The sequence below is a fragment of the Dermacentor variabilis genome, chromosome 3, assembly GCF_050947875.1.
Source record: "Dermacentor variabilis isolate Ectoservices chromosome 3, ASM5094787v1, whole genome shotgun sequence".
Classification (NCBI taxonomy): Eukaryota; Metazoa; Arthropoda; class Arachnida; order Ixodida; family Ixodidae; genus Dermacentor; species Dermacentor variabilis.
In genome coordinates this window covers 166,551,097-166,559,325 of record NC_134570.1, presented here as the reverse complement: position 1 = coordinate 166,559,325, position 8,229 = coordinate 166,551,097, and positions in this window count along the sequence as shown.

Below are 8,229 nucleotides of genomic sequence, written 5' to 3'. Positions count from 1 at the left end.
AGGTGCTGGAGGCCAGCTACTGACACCGACTGGCAAGTGTTTTGCAAGGGTCAACGCAGGGGATTCGTCATTCGTCGCAAATATTGTTATTCTCCCCGACTGCCGCAAATATGTAATCTTAGGTATGGACTTCTTACGCGAGTACGGCGCCGTCATCAACATACCGGAAGGATTACTAACCTTTTCGGGGGAACAAAGTGCAGAACTACACTCTTAAGTAAAAGTACACCCTTTTGCCACACAACAATAATCGTCATCTGTCTTGTCCGCATTTCTTTTCTTTAACGCGGCGAGCCCGGTACTTCCAAGTCACGAACGACATGCCCGTTATCAGCGTGACAGGTCATTTTCGACAGGAAGGTAGCGGGCGCAGCATTTTCAAGGAAGGAAACGCAAAAGGCAGATGACCAATATTGTTGTGTGGCGGTTATCCACCCCAGAAGCGGGGGGAGGGGGTGTACCTTAGTTTGAGAGAGTAGACGATGTGACCGTACCACCGTTACCTTGCCGTCTTGTTTCCGTTAGGTGCGACGATGGGGAAGGTATTGCCGAGCAGATAATTATGCTTTTTCTCACTCAAGGTATTGCCACACGCTCGGGTATGGCAACACCTTAAGTGAGAAAAAGCATAATTATCTGCTCGGCAATACCTTCCCCATCGTGTGGCAACACCTTGAGTGAGCAAAAGCGTAAAAGTAAATCACCAAGTAAGTAAAAGTAATGCATGGGCACACAGAATTACTCCTGACAAACTTCAGCATGGAACGAAGACACATTTCAAAAGGCGCTGCAGTAGCTTACCTCGACCACATGGCGGAATCTGGCGAATGCTTTGCATTACAACGAGCAGAGCAAGATGCTTAGGCACCCTTACCTGTTCTTGACGTGAGCTCGAGCTCATCACAGGCTGAAAGGCTGCGCCTTGCGGACCTGCTTCACCGGTTTCGCGATTGCTTCTCGTCGACATCGAGAGTTGGTCAGACGCCACTGACGATACATTGGATTATTACGGAGGAGACAGCGAGACCAATCCGGCAGAACCTGCAACGGGTAGCTCCAAAAGAACGCGAAGCGATATGACAGCAAGGGAGGAACATGCTCGATGAGGACGTTATCCAACCATCAAAAAGCCCGTAGACATCGCCGGTAGTGATGGTAAAAAAGATATACGGCAGTATATGTTCTTGTGTCGAATTCTGTGAGCTTAACCAAGTAACAAAGAAAGACGTATACACATTACCGCGTATCGACGATTCTCTCGGCAGGCTTAGGCATGCCCGTCGCTTTTCGTCGATGGACCTCAAAAGTGGCTATTGGCAAGTTGAGGTTGATGAGAGAGACAAAGAAAAGACTGCATTGGTAACGGCTAATGTGCTTCACGAATTCAAGGTTCTGCCTTTCGGTTTATGCTCAGCTCCAGCAATTTTCAGCAACTCATGGATATGGTTCTGTCAGGCCTGAAGTGGCAGACATGCCTAGTATATCTCGACGACGTCATAGTTTTTTTTTTCAGAAACGCTCTAAGAACATCTGAGACTGCCGCTGGCAGTTCTACAAACAATGCGGTCCGCCGTCCAAACACTCAAAGCAGAAAAGTGTCACTTTGGTTTCGAGGAATTCCAATTGTTAGCTCTTGTTGTGAGTCATCAAGGCGTCCGGCCCGACCTCGACAACATCACGGCCATCGCAGTTTCCAGCGCCAATGAACAAGGAGGCAGTGAGGCGTTTCCTAGGTCTCTGCTTGCTTTACCGAAGGTTTCTTCCCAATTTTTCACAATAGCTTCACCGTTAACGCACCTTACAAGACGTTGCCTTCGTGTGGGGCGAAGAACAAGTAGCGTTTAATGACCTCCAACAGCACCTGCAAACACCTCCTGTACTGTCTCGCTTTGACGAGGACGCCCCTACCATGATTCATAGGGACGCTAGCAACGTAGGGTCTAGGAGCTGTGCTCGTGCAGTGGCAAGACTGAGCCGAGAGAGTCATTGCATACGCAAGCACGACGCTCTCACGTGCTGAGTGCAATTATTCAACTACAGAAAAGGAATGCTTTGCGGTGGTATTGGCAGTTAGGAAGTTTCGCCGATATCTCTATGGCCGTTCCTTCAGTGTTGTCCGCGATCATCGCTCACTTTGCTGGCTGACAAACTTAAAGGAACCGTCCGGTCGACCAGTGCGTTGGAGCCTACTGCTTCAAGAATTCGATGTCACAGTGGTGTACAAGTCCGGACGAAAGCACCCCGACGCCGACTGTCTTTCAATGTCACCAATTGAGCAGGAAGTCACAGAAGATGACGAAGACATGGCTTTTATAAGTGTTCTAGACACGGCCACCATTGTTCGTCTGTAGCGGGAAGATACCAAACTGATTCCGCTTACTGATTCTTTAGAAGGCCGGGTTACATGCGTGCCCAAAACATTTGCAAAAAGCTTGCCATCATTCTGCTTCCGTAACCATGTTCCCTACAAAAAGAAGTTTTCTGCAAGCGGAAGCAGCCGCCAACTTGTCCCGACGTATCGTCATCATGAGGTCTTGCAAGCCTGCCACGATGAACCGACATCTGACCACCTCGGCTACACGCGAACATTGGCCCGAGTGAAAGAGAAATATTACTGGCCAAGGATAACCACCTTGGTGAAAAATTACGTGCGCATGTGCCTCCATTGTCAACATCGCAAACCCACCAATATGAAACCCGTTGGGCTACTTCAACCAGTCCAAGTGCCCACGACCCCATTTGCCCATATCGGGATGGACCTTCTTGGACCATTCCCGAATTACAATACTGGCAATAATTGGGTAATAGTTGCGACAGATTACCTGACGCGCTATGCAGAAACCAAGGCCCTTCCAAGCGGCACCGCAGTCGAAGGAGCGCGATTCATTTTTTGAAATCATGAAAGTGGCTTGTTGGGCTAGTTGTAACATGGTTATACTACGAGAATACCAGAAAAATTTAAAGTAGAAAAAATCGAGAAGCAGCCCTAGACAAAGAGACAGGAAGGTGGCTGGACTAACAACTGAAGTTCATTCATGAAAACGATGTCACCTAAGTCCGCACTGAACATGCGCAAGGCACGACAAAACAAAAACACGGTCAATGGCGCACTTACACACTTCTCGGGACCAAGTTTATAGATGGGATAGGCTTCAATCAGCTCTCTTTCCTGCTGAGACTTAGCCTTTGCCAAGATCGAAACGTCACTGAAGATAGGATTACAACCGCACTCCTTACAACGCTGAGGAAGATTACCTCCTGTGCCTGTGAGTATTAGATTCGCATGCTCACGTATGCGATCATTTACACAGCGACCTGTTTGTCCTATGTAATCTGTACCACATTTGAAAGGGATACTGTATACTATACATGTTTCGCACGTGCGGTGCTTAACGACATGCTTGGTATTGCACGTACTCTTTCGTGAACTGTGCTGCGAGACCCTCATGCAAATTTTTGCAAGCTTAGAAGGCGCACAACAAACCAAACTGACGTCGTTTCTTGCAGCAAGCTTTTTCAATCTATGTGAAATGCCATATACATACGACATAACCACGAAGTTCTTTTTTATTTTGCCTCGCACGTCGCCATCCCCCCTGTTTTTCTTTTTCATACGCTTGTACACAGATTCAGCCACTGCAGTGATCAAAGTCTTTGAATAGCCTGTCGCTAACAGTCTCCTTTCTTGCTGGGCGGCACTGTCTTTCATTAGATGCGTACAACTCTTTTCCACCGCATTCGACAAGCACAAAGAGGCTATGCCACGCTTGACAAGTTTCGTGTGGGCGCATTGGTACGGTAGCAACGCCTTTTTAGTTCTTGGATTATAAGCCCAGCAAATGTGACCTTGAATATGAAAGGTTAGAGTCAGCTCTAAAAACCTGATGGAATTTTCTTGTGGTGCCTTCTGGGGGAAACTAAGATGTCGAGAGCAATGCTGAAAAGCTGAAAAGATACTGCAAATGGTATCAGCGAAACAATTACTTCGTCCGATATTTAAGAGAACAAGGAAATAATCAACATACCTAAACACACGAGCAACACGGTAATCGGTAATGGCGTCTGAAAGACGTTTCATCTGATCAAACTACTCCCAACATGCTAGCGTTAGCTCAGTGAAAACAACACTTAACTTGCCAGCAATTTCTTTCCGTCGTAGATGCTTCCGCCTTTCCCTATTCCATAAAATCTACCACCAAACCCTTTGTTGAAAGAGCAGCTTATCACCCAACCATCATACATATCATCTCGCTCTGACCATACTTTCAAAGTTGGTGTGCCGTCTTCACGTACTAAACTTTGTAGTAATGCATTCATCCCTAGCCCAAGCAAAGATTGGAACCACCTTCCCGCCACCGTTGCAGCCGTCCTGGATACCGACACCTTCAAAACCAGCTTTCATGAAATGCCACATTAAAAATGTTTGTATTTTGCACATTTTTTTCTTATGTTCACCCGCTCCTTTCTATAATGCCTTCGGGCTTTGAAACTAATTTCAATAAATAAATAAATAAATAAATAAATACATAAAACAGACCTGTCGAATTTCACTAAGAAAATACCGCACAGTACTGGTACAACACTTGACCATATACATATACCATTCTTCTCTAAAAACACCTTGGCATCAAATTTAACAAAAGTTGCCGACACGTAAAAATATAACTCCATAAAACTCTCAGTCGAGAGGCCACCACTACCTTGAAAAGAACTCGCTCCTTGGCATTCAATAGCTTCCCGTACTGACACAAAAAGTTCTTCATGCGGAATAGAATAATACAGTTCTTCAATGTGCACAGAAAAGGCCGTGCTCGCTGTTAGCCATCCCGATCTGAAGGCGTCGATCACAACGTTTGAACTGTCATTGCCGTAAGGGTCCTCAGTAGCAAGCGCATTCAAGGAATGTTGCAAGGACCTTCCAACAGGCTTCTGCCATGAGCCTTCTTCTGTCACTATGGTTCTCATAGGGCAGTCAGGCTTGTGCGTCTTTACAGTGAAAAATGCGGAAAGCACATTACCATTGCTCCAAGCCTGACTGACCTTCACAAGCCTGACTACCCTGTGAGAACCACAGTCACAGGAGAAGGCTCATAGCAGAAGCCTGTTGGAAGATTCTTGCAACGTTCCTTGAATGCCCTTGCTACTGAGGACCCTTTCGGCATTGACAATTCAAACGCAGTGATCGACGCTTTGAGATCGGGTGTGCTAACAGCGAACATGGCCTTTTCTGTGGACGTTGAAGAACTGTATTATTCTATTCCACGTAAGGAACTTTTTGTGCCAGTGCGGGAAGCTATTGAATACCAAGGAGATACTTCTTTTCAAGGTTGTTGTGGCCAGTCAACTGAGAATATTATGGAGCTGTTATCTTTACTTGTCGGCAACTTTTGTCAAATTCAATGGCAAGATGTTTTTCCAGAAGAATGGCATATGTATAGGGTCAAATGTTGCACCGGTACTGTGCGGTCTTTTCTGAGCGAAATTCGACAGGTCTTTTTCAGACGGCATTTCCGATTACCGTGTTGCTCGTGTGTTTAGGTATGTTGATGATTTCCTTTTTCTCTTACATATCGGACGAAATGATTGTTTGACTGATATCATTCGCACTATCTTATCAGCTTTTCAGCATTGCTCTCGACATCTCCTTTTCACCCACGAGGCACCACAAGAAAATTCCATCAGCTTTTTAGATTTGACTCTAACCTTTCATACTCCAGGTCACATTTGCTGGGCTTATAATCCAAGAACTAAAAAGGCGTTGCTACCGTACCAATCTGCTCACTCGAAACTGGTCAAGCGCAACATAGTCTCTTTATGTTTGTCGAATGCGGTGGAAAGGACTTCTACGCATCCAGTGGAAGACAGTGCCGCCCAGCGAGAAAGGAGACTGTTAGCGGCAGGCTATCCAAAGACTGGTCACTGCAGTTGCTGAATCTGTGTACAAGCGTTTGAAAAAGAAAAACAGAGGGGGTCGCGAAGTGCGAGACAAAATAAAAAAGGACTTCGTGGTTATGTCGTATGTACATGGCATTTCGCATAGATTGAAAAAGCTTGCTGCAAGAAAGGACGTCAGTTTGGTTTGTTCTGCGCCTTGTAAGCTTGCAAAAATTTGCATGAGGGTCTCGCAGCACAGTTCGCGAAAGAGTACGTGCAATACCAAGCATGTCGTGAAGCACCGCACGTGCGACACATGTGTAGTGTACAGTATCCCTTTGAGATGGGGTACAGATTATATAGGACAAAGAGGTCGATGTGTGAATGACCGCATACGTGAGCACTCGAACCTAATACCCACAGGCACAGGAGGTAATTTTCCGCTGCATTGTAAGGAGTGCGGTTGTAATCCTATCTTGAGTGACGTTTCGATCTCGACGAAGGCCACGGAGCAAGAAACATTTAGGAGTGGAAACTCCGCTGTCTGCGGCGACCAGAAAAATTCACATGCCCGCGGAGCGGTTATCGTGCTGGCGGCCTGGAAAGAAATTACCGCCGTTGAGAGCGCGCCGAAGCCGCCTGCCCGGGCACTGTATTTTTTCTTTCGCTGCGGCTTCTACGACGCGCCGCATGGCGCCGCCACTGTATACGGTCCCGTCGGCGCATACAACAATTGTGACCTTATCTGGTCGCCCGCGCTCGCTCGCGCTGACGGGAGTTTCACCTCCTATATGTCGTACTCCGTGGCGAAGGCTAACACTCAGCAGGAAAGAAAGCTGATTGAATCCTATCGCATCTATAAACTTGGCCCCGAGAAATGTGTAAGTGCGCCATCTGTGTTCCTTACAAAGAAAGAGCTCTTATTTCTTCATAAGTGTAGGCATGCATAGATAAGGTATTGACCGTGTTTTTGTTTTGTTGTGCCTTGCACACGTTCAGTACGGACTTGGGGGACGTCGTTTTCATGAATGAAGTTCAGTTGTTAGTCCAGCCACCTTCCTGCCTCTTTGTCTATGCCTGCTTCTCAATTTTTGCTACTTTCAAGTTTGCTGGCATTCTCCTAGTATAATCTTTATTGAAAGCGTGGCTCTGAGGCACGGTGCGCCAACGGTGGCAATAACGGACAGAGGGACTGCCCTTACGGCTGCACTCCTCAAGACAATGCTTTGCCTCAGCGGCACGGCTTACCAAAAAACCCTAGCCTAACACCCGCAAACGAACGGCCTAACAGAACGATTGAAGAAGACTATTGCCGAGATGCTGAGTATGTATGTAGACGTGGAACACAACAATTGGGATGGCATTCTAACATACATCACATTCGCTTACAGCACTCGTCAACAGAAAACAAGGCCAGAGACTCCCTTTAGCCTTCGTGGCAGTAAAGTCACGACGATGCTCGATGCGATGTTGCCACATGACTGCTGTCGTACAGGCACGGATGCTGAAGGTTTCGCTCAACAGGCTGAAGAAGCGAGGCAACTCGCCCGCGTCAGAATCACCCGACAGCTGGACTACGATGGTCGACGCTACAATCTACGACACCGATACATCACATATCAGCCAGGCGACAAAGTCTGTGTTTGGAGTCCCATCCGTCGGCGAGGTCCGTACAAGGTTGTACGGCACCTCAGCGACCTGAACTATGAGGTTATCCCTGACAGTCGTGCTTCCTCTGGGGCGAGCCAGCGCACACCAGAAGTCATGCACATTGCGCACATGAAGTCCTACTTTACGGAATGAAGTGTGCACACCTCTTCTGACACTATTCCTTCCGCTATGGGAGCATCGAGACGATTCTCTCTCTGGAGACAGACAGACAGACAGACAGACAGACAAGTCTACTAATGGTCCTGAGGAACTGCGTTAGGGTACAGGGTACCTCCCTTTTCAGGGAGTCCCCGTAGCCGTCGCGGGCCGCACGCACGTCAGGGGCGGAAGTTCGTGGTCCTCCGCCCTGCCACAGGCCTTCTAAACAGCCCGTAGTTGCTCTGAGAGGTTGCCGCTCTTAAAGGCTGCATACCAGTTGGTTAGAGTCGTTAGTTATGAGCTGCCTAAAGCAGGGCATTGCCAGGGCATATGGGATAAGGACCAGTACGCCTCCCCACAGTCTGGAGAGTGGAGTTGTACATTAGGCGCGAAGTGACTGAAGCGACCCCTGGGGAGGAATGACACCGTTTGGAGCATGCGATAAGCCCACGATTGTGGTTTATTAAGTTTAGGATGTGGTAGCGGAAAGGCCCACCGAGCAAGTTGATAATGTGCCAAGATTTCATGGAAGGTGAGAAGCGAATC